Source organism: Arachis ipaensis, chromosome B8 (genome assembly GCF_059453495.1).
Source record: "Arachis ipaensis isolate K30076 ecotype BB chromosome B8, ASM5945349v1, whole genome shotgun sequence".
NCBI lineage: Eukaryota > Viridiplantae > Streptophyta > Magnoliopsida > Fabales > Fabaceae > Arachis > Arachis ipaensis.
In genome coordinates, this window is record NC_142443.1 from 123,092,672 (window position 1) to 123,101,989 (window position 9,318).

Sequence of the window (9,318 nt, forward strand, 5' to 3'; positions counted from 1 at the left end):
AAAAAACACTACCTCTATTCCCTTATTTTTTCCCTCTCAAGAGTTTCTTGGAGGAAAGTGGAACGGAAATGGGAAAGCAAAAGGGAAAAGAAAGAAAAAGAGGTGTTATAAGAAGATGAAAGACATCTAAGCATGTGAGAGAGATTGTTGGAATGAGAATCAGCGAATTTGTGTGAGGAAGAGAGCGAGCGGCGGCGAGGCGTATATATAGGTGGGTTTTAATTTGAGGGGTTATTTCCAGCCTGTTTCTTGTCTATGTGGACTTTCTCTTCGTTGGATTTCCTATTTCCAGCATAATTGGTAATTGACTTGGCACGATGCCGTTTTGACTACTTAGTTGTCCCATCAGTCAGTTGGAACCGCGTTTTGTTTCCACGCCAAGAATTTGGTGGCCCTCTCTAAAGAGGCAAGTGACCTTTTTCACAATTTTATAAAAATTTGTCTCATGTTATATTTTATTAAATTACAATTTTATTTATTATTTTTAACTTTTACCGTGAAGACTTATTTATAGATATCTTCATACGAAGTTAATAGTTAAAAATCGTTAGACTCATTTAATAAAATATAAAATTATCTATACTAGTCTGCAAAATTTATTTTTGGGCACTATATTAGTTCCTAAATCCTTTTCTAATAATGAATCAAACGTATTAAGTGCTGAATTGGCTCTAACTTGTCATGTTGGATATATGGCTAAACAATGTCATTTTGTTTTGGAATTTAAACATAGTAAAAAAGAAGAGTTTATATAATGTGCAAATAATTATATCTTCATTATTCATTCTCTAAAACGACTTTGTTTTTGTCTTATTTATGATCCAAAACTAAAAGACGCTATTTAACTATGTGTCTAACGTAACAAGTCAGAACTACTGAGCTAGTTCAGCATTCTGTTTGTTGACTCAAATTGAAAAAGGTTCAGGAACTAATATGGTGTATGGAGTTGGATCTCAGAGACTAATATAGTGAATTTTGAATTTAAAAGACTAAAATGATAAAAGTCGTGAATCTCAAAAAGTACTATGGAAATTTAATCAGAAATGAAAATGAATTTTAAATCTTGCTTGTAATTATAATTAAATCTTACTTTTTTTTTTCTTCTCTCTCTATAGTTTTAACGCTCTTTTTGTAAATGTCGAAAAATTACTTTCTATAACTTTTAAATTATAAAAAATCACAATATTAATATTTAGTATAATTTTTAAAATTAACTTATAACTTTTTGAAACGTTATTTAAAATGCTTATGAAAAGATTTTAAAAAATGATTTCTCATGCATCTTTTAAAAATTGTTTATCATTTCTCTATTAAAATAAGAATTTTTATGATTAAAAATTAAATATAAAACAACTTATTTATAAATTATATTTAATATAAATTTTTATTTTGTAAAATTCGAGAAGATATTAATTAAATTTATCCAAAATGGCTAAGCAAATTCTTCAATATGGTTAGGTATATCGTGGGTAAGATTATGTCTGTTAATAGGGGTGGCAAGCACCCCATCCTGTCCCGCCAAAAGTTTGCTATCTGGCGGTCTAGTCTGTCCAGTTCCGCTCCACTTATTGAGGCGGTTTCAAATTTGAAACAAAATAATAAAACTAACATTGTTTAAAGCAAACAAACATTTTTCAAATACATAATTAAACATTGTCCAAGTCTCTAATCAATTAAATATAGTCCAAATTATAACTTAAAGTAAAACGAAGAACAAACATTTTAAATACAAGTACAAAAGTAACGTTCCAAATTCAATTATTATCTTAAAGCCAAAAGTCCGTTTGGCAATTCCGCCCATCTCGCTAAAATCTGCCAAAGTTTGTGGATTAGATAGACTTTGTTATTATAGCGATCTCAAATTTTTAACCTGACTCGTCTTTTTTGGTAAGTTATGTAAACTGACTCGGCGAGTTTCAGCCCATTTGTCACCTCTACCTGTAAAGAGTATAGAAGTGCGACATCAAATTTTGATAGCAAAATAAGCTTTTTAATAAATTTCTCTAAAAAAGTTTCTCATTTTACACCTCGCATCCGCAGCAGTCAAATTACTATAGGTGAAATCATGAAAAGATTACTTCCCAACGATATTTAGGTTAGTAATTAATGCTATTTTGGTATTAATTTCTTTCATATGGCTTTGTGTATTATTTATATGTTGACTTGTCAATTGTCATTTATGTAAATGTATCCTAAGTATTGTGTATATACTAATATTATTAATGCAATTAATAAAGAGACAAGTCTTAAAGTGGTTTATGAAGTTGTACTAGTTTTATAATAGTCCTTGAACTTAAAAGTTACTCATATTCATCTTTGAAGTTGCACTCCGGAACTCAGACTCGTCCTTCTGGCACATTCTGTCCATCTGGCGCAACCGAAAAGCTGAGTTGGCCTCCTTCCTGACACGTTGGCAAAACAGAAACGGCGTAATGTTTGTTGTGTCGCCAAAATGATATGAAACGACGTCGTTTCACGTTAAAAACCTCTCTCCCCGAATTTCTCTCCGAAGAAACAAACACCTTCTGTGTCAAAATTCAAAAGAAAGAAAGAAAAGAACCACAACACACTGTTGACTCCTCTTCACTCCGGAAGCTAAAAGCTGAAACGTAGTGTCCCAAACATTAGAATCATAAACTGACAATGGCTATGGATAAGTCGGTGATGGCGGTCAAAAGGGCGGCGAGGCCTTCCTTTCTAAACGACCACGACAAAAGCAGCGTTTATCGTTCACGCCACCTTCCTCTCTTCCGGCTACCTCCTCACCGCCACCGGCTCCCAAGCCCTCTCCGACGACACCCTCTCACATCCTTCCACTGGTAACACTTTCACTAATTTTCCGTTTTGTTCTCTTTTTTTATTTAATGAAATTATTTAATTTCGATATATTTTATGTGAAATATCCAAATATCATTAATTATAACTCTTCTTTAGTGAAAACAATTGACAATTCTATTTTTTGTTTTCACTTCTTTCTTTGCAAGAAACAGAAAACATAGAAAGTAAAAAGGCAAACCAAATGTGCCCTAAGTTTGTAGCACTAACTATGTAGAACAATTTTCATCTAATCGGTGTAAGAGAGTTTTATAGGATTATCTAATCGTTTATGACTTTAAACACAGTGACGAGGTGAGTCATGTATTGTTGATAATGTGAAAATATATAATTAGATGTATACTTAAGATTTGTTTATGCTGGCTGTGCATACAATTTAAATCCTCAAATATTTTAGGAACATTTTATCCATCAAGATTGAATATGTGTATTTAGCCGTTCAACATGTACTTTAAAATATTATTTGTTCTTGAGTTGATGATTTATTGAAAACCATCAAATACTGATATGTAGCTGTTAATGAACCATGATAACCACAAATAATGGCAATTCATGCCGGAAAACTGCACTATCCTTGGGCTTCCATACTAGACAAAGGATTAGGCTTTGCAATCTAATCTGAGGATTAAGTCAATTAAGCTGTAGTTAGAAGATACCTTGTGGTGTCAAGAGAAGATGTAGCAAATTGATATATGCAGCCTGAAGCTTATAATTAGCATTTACTGATCATTTTTAATATGTGGTTCGTGATTGTGTGTAGAGGAGGTCTTTATAGAGAACTAGAACAAACTAGACCAAGAATATGCCTTTGTTTATGACAATCCAAAAAAGATTTCAAATAAAGTGCTGGTAAAGTGCCTCGTCATGAATAAGAAGTTACTTATTGATACCTTGAAGGAAGGGTCTTCTGACCCTGCACACCTTGAGATTTGGTAAGCCTCCTTTTCCCCCCTTCAAGCTATAAGTTCTTCAAGATTTTGCCTTCATCTGATGCATTACAAAATTAAAATTTTTGTAACTGACCAACCTGGTTTTCTTTGTTCATGTTGAATTGGGCTGCGTTGGAGTTCGGAGCTTCTATTTGTTGATGACTTATTTTATTACTCTTTTTAATTAAATAGAATTTTCATTCTTGATCAAGGAAGACCAGAAACTAAAATATAATGGCTATGGTGGGGCAAAAAAATCATACATGTTTTTTAGTAAAAACTAAAGTACTGAATTGTGATTTGAAAACCATTTGAAATCAGAGTTTGTACTCTGTATTGTCAACTTTTACCTTTTTTCCCATTCCTTTCTTTGTCACATCAAATATTAAGATAGAATAGTTAAGGGAATAAAAAAATCACCAGAAATATTTTGTATATTCATTCTATGCTGCAAATTTCAAGCTTGTGTGTATTGAGTTTTGTTGCTCAAAGGTTATCTGCTTGTCTTTCTGGGTGAAGATTTTTCTGTGTCAGATATGTTGTGAAAATTAAAATTTTCTATGGTTAATCGTACTTCTTGTGAATTTACGGTTATGTCATGATCTGGTGCTTTGATTTTTCTACATACAGTGTTAGGGATTATACTATATCAAATGAAAGCAGCAATTATTCTGAGCAGTTCAAGAATTTGGAGCAACTGGTGAGAAGATTAAATCAGGATATCTTAGCCAAATTAGATGGCTCCTCCAGTTCTAGTTCAGCAAGTAATCCTCCACAGTATATATGGTTTCATGTCTCAATCACCTCTTTTTTTCTTTTCCTTTTGTAAAATCTTCCTTCTTCCTTTTCAACTTGAGGTTGTGAACATGTCAACCCAGCTATCCTTGTCCTTTTGTGTGCCCAAAATAAACCATGTAGGATAACCAAATGAATTGAACTTCATTTTCCTTGTTCTGCAATCAAGTACAGGTGCAAAATGTTGTGCTGAGCACCTACACGCACAATTTCGAGCCAGGATATGAAACTTGTATAAATCAAAGTCTGTACTCATATCGAAAATAAACTTTTGGTTATACTTTCATACTTTGTATTAAATAATTATTTGCATATGATGATTTTGAACGTATGATTTGTTTCATCAGATATCCTCTTCAATAAATTTTATTATTGTACTTTACAGATTTGGATCAAGAGAAGCAAGGCGAGAGATACATGAGCCTCCTGTTGGATTTGGTGGACATGGTGGTGCTCCAATTCATCCCTCTGTGGACGGAATGAAGAGAGTGAGCACTGTAGAGATGGTTCTTTAAAATTGGGGATTAGAATTTTTAACTTGAATTGAGGGACCAAATTGAATCAGAACAGTTTACTCTGCCACGTCAGCTAGCCGTTACTTTGCCAACGTGTCACGAAGAAGGCCAACTCAGCTTTTCGGTTGCGCCAGATGGATGGAATGTGCCAGAAGGACGAGTCTGAGTCCCAGAGTGCAACTTCAGGGATGAATATGGGTAACTTTTAAGTTTAGCCACTACTATGAGGCTTGAGTGCAACTTCAGGGACCACTTTGAGACTTATCTCAATTAATAAATGTCGCTCATCAAATAAATAATCTCAAAAATAAAAAAGTTTTGGTTATTTTTCATTCAATGTCGCTAGGGAACTAAGAAGATACTAGTCAATAATAAGCCAACAAATATTTTTGAATTATATTCTATACTAATTAATAATATTAATTGTCATTAATTAGTGGTTATTTAAATTTTTTTTAGAAGATACAAAATTAATAATTATTAATTGCCTCTTCTTACTCTAATTCGCATTTTATCATTTATTACGCAAACACTAATTCTTCTTTTCAAAAAAAAAAAAACTTCGAACTCCAAAAAACAAAAAGCACCAAAACATAAGATAAAGAATCATCCAAATCTTAAGAAAAAAAAATACAAAATATAAGAAAAAAAATCATCGAAAACTAATAAAAAGAATCATCCAGATCCTAAGAAAAAAACATACAAAACATAGGAAAAAGAACCATCCAAAACTAATAAAAAGAATCATTCGAAATGTAGAAAAAAGAAATATAAAAAACTAGTTAAAAAATCATTCAAAACCAAATAGGAAGAGGAGAAGAAGAGTCGCAGGGTGGCCAGCGACGACGTCTTGGACGGCGTTGCGTGGATAGTGGGGGGACTCGCGGTGGCGTGTTGCGACGAGTGGAGGAGTCGCCATGGATCGGAGTAGTTGATCGCGCGTCGCGAATGGGGACCTGGTGGTGGCTGCGTCGCGACGGATGGAGAGTCGTGGGGGGCGAGTGGCGAGCGATGGGGAGTCGCGATGGGACGCGAGGAGGGTGAAGTAGAAGTGCGATGGTGGTTGTCTTTCCTGCGCGAACGGCAGATGAGATGGCAGAGATGGATGCAAGGACGACCGGCGATAGCGCGCGAGGACTGTGCTGGGCGACGCTAGTGGCGCGAAGACGAAACCGCGGCAGCGTGGGGCTTTGGAAAGAGGAATTAAGATTTGTGGTTTTGTATGGTGAATGGTGAGTGGAAGTGAAAATAAATTAGGATAAGTTTTGATTCAAAAATGCTATTAATGTCAATTAATCAAATTTTGAATTTAAAAAAATAATTTAAAATTAATCATTATTAATTAAGTTGTTCAATTTTTGACTCGTGGACACTTGTGTCCCTATACTTTTTCTTTTTCATTCCGTTACCAAACATTTTTCTTATTTCAAATTGCTCTGGCTCTCTAGTTAAGTAGTTGTTTCTAATTTATTGTGTATCCAGACATCTATAACATATAGTATTCATTGATTGAATATCTAATTTCAATTTTTAGCAATTAGCATATTATGAGAAAGTTATACTCAGCAAGACTATTAGAATAGTTTCATTACTCCCTTTTTTTTTGTATACTTTCTCTTCTTCATATAGATTGACGATATAGCATGTTTAAGGCAAGCATATGAGATCTAACTTTTTGTTGTTGAATTTTTCTTGGTTATCTTTTCTTCAATGCTCTGTTTTCTTATAACATTGAGACTGAAATCAATTGAACCCTTTGATAAAAATATGGCGTGAGGTGGTGGCTGCGTCAGCAGTGGAAGATGCTGTGAGGAGGTTGATGGCCACAGAGGAGGGTCACGCAGACGCAATGAGACAAAGGCGCCATGAGATTCAAGAGTGCCATCCATGAGTCCAAAGACGAAGGTGGTGTTTCTCGTGTGGAAATAGACTTTCATTACTCGTATAACTAGATAGTTTTCTTCTTTTTTTCATCTACATAGGATTGGTTGGATTAATCTAGGGTTCCATTAAAAATGTTTTGATTCAAAATTTGGAGCACGTGATCCGACTAATTAATCAAATGTTATATATCTAGCAATCACCTTACTTATATACATATTCTTTGTATTATATATTTTGTACCTAAAGTTCATTCATCATGAGAAATTTATTATTGTTTTTGGCTAATACTTAGCAATCAACTTAATTACTTTAATATAATCTAATAATCTAATAATATATTTTATCCCATATTTTTAAACATTAATAACTAAGTAATGACAAAAAACAATAAATTTTAATGACTTTCTAGCATTTCTCATTCATCATTTTAAATCTTCTTATTAAAAATCAAATACAATTAGAATTTTTTTCATTCCATTCATTCTCCCATCACAGTTCAGCTGCATTATATTTATTCATTATCCTTCTTCTTATCTTCATGTTCTTCCATTCATGACCACCAAAGCTATATATTATTCGAACTTATTAATTAGCTAGCTAGCTTGTTGGTTTGACTCCAAAAGCAAAAGTTGCAGTTTTGTTCAAATGTTTTGATTCACTTCATGTTATTCTAAATAAAAGTCATCAAACTATTTTATTTATCTCTTTGGTAGACATTCATTCTAATGCTACTTATGTATATATGCGTATAATTGATTTGTGCAGAAGTAGATGGCTAGCAAGCTTGCGGTAGTACATTTCCTCCTGGTAATTTGAGTGCTAAAAATGTAAACCTTAATTTTGAGAGATGTGAAGGTTATATACTTATCTTATGGGGTCCAATAAACTAAATTTGGCCACTAAAATTTGATATCGAATTTAAATTGACTCCTAAAATTATAATTGACTCAATTTAGATCCCAAAATTTATAATTATAACTCGTGCTAGTCCCTGAACTGATTTTCATAAATGATGTGTTGATTTTATATGTTAATTTAGCAAAATTTGGACTTCTCACTTATATTTTATATGATTGAGATTTATTAGATCTCCTAAAAGTTTGATTGACTCTCTAACATTCTCATAAAGACGACATAACAAGTTAAATTTGAAAATTTTGAAGTTCTGGGAACATTAGTCAAGTTTCTGAAACTTCTAATAAGTATTGATCACATAGAAACTACGCGAAAAATCCAAATCGTTGCAAGTTAATGTACCAAATTAACACGTTAAAGAAGATCAACTCACGAGTTAATGCGAATTACGATTATAAATTTCATGATCTAATTTGGGTCCAATAAAATTTTAAGAGTCAAATTAAGTCTACAAATTTTAGAAATCAAATTGAATATTAATTCTAAAATGTGTGTAGGTTAAAATTAAAAGTAAATAACACCACAAAAGATGAAAATAATATGAACTTAGTTACGAGGTGATTGCTTTGAGTTGACTACAACAGATGAACTTAAAAAACTCAAAGCTATGAAATTGGCAGATCTTCTCGATCTGAAACATTCGCCTTTCTGACTTATTTCTTTCTACTACTTTTAGCACATAAAGAATTATTAGCAGGAGAAGCCTAGACTTTCATTTTCCCCCAATAATAACAGAGAAAAGCATATAGTTATCTTAATGCAAAAAGGAAGACTGAAGATTCATAAATTCTGATTTCGAAGTTTGATTCACTATTAAATGCTGAAATGATAGTAAACTTTTGTTTATTTTAGATGGAATGACCTAAAAGAGGTATGTTAAACCACATGCAATTACAAATGATCACAAGTATTAGCAAACAATTTAACTTGTAATATTTAACATAACAACATACAGCTTACCGGTGATTACTATCCCATGACAACCGCTCTAGTCCAGCATTGCTAGAGACTAAAGTGTAGCATGCAAATCTCGTTAAATTAGTAGATAATTAGTCAATAAATTAGTTTTTAATAAGGAAGATTAGAAATGCGAATATTATATCAAATTAGGATAGAGCTCATCGAAACGAGAATTTTGACACTAATTTAAAAAAAAACGGTCCAAGATTGAATCGAACAGACTGAACCGGTTAAACCAGACTCAAACCGGGCCATGGACCCAACTGGACCAGTTTATTAAAAGGACCCACGTCCTCCTCTTCCCCATTTCAGCAACGTTGAAGTTACAGGGGAAAGGAGAGAAAGGAATCCCGTAATCCTACGGTAAAATTTCAACTGACGTAACTCCTTCGTCCGAGTTCCGATCGCCGCACTGTTTGCGGCCACGCGTCTACCGCGTCGAGCTCTACATTTCTACCGGAACAATTTCACTGATAACTTGTTTA

The 9,318-nt window shown here is 33.2% G+C and overlaps 1 pseudogene; it reads left to right on the top strand.

The window, feature by feature from the left end:
• The first annotated feature begins 2,643 nt into the window (after positions 1-2,643).
• On the top strand, positions 2,644-6,005 carry LOC107611395 (putative proteasome inhibitor; annotated as a pseudogene).
• Positions 6,006-9,318: the final 3,313 nt, after the last annotated feature.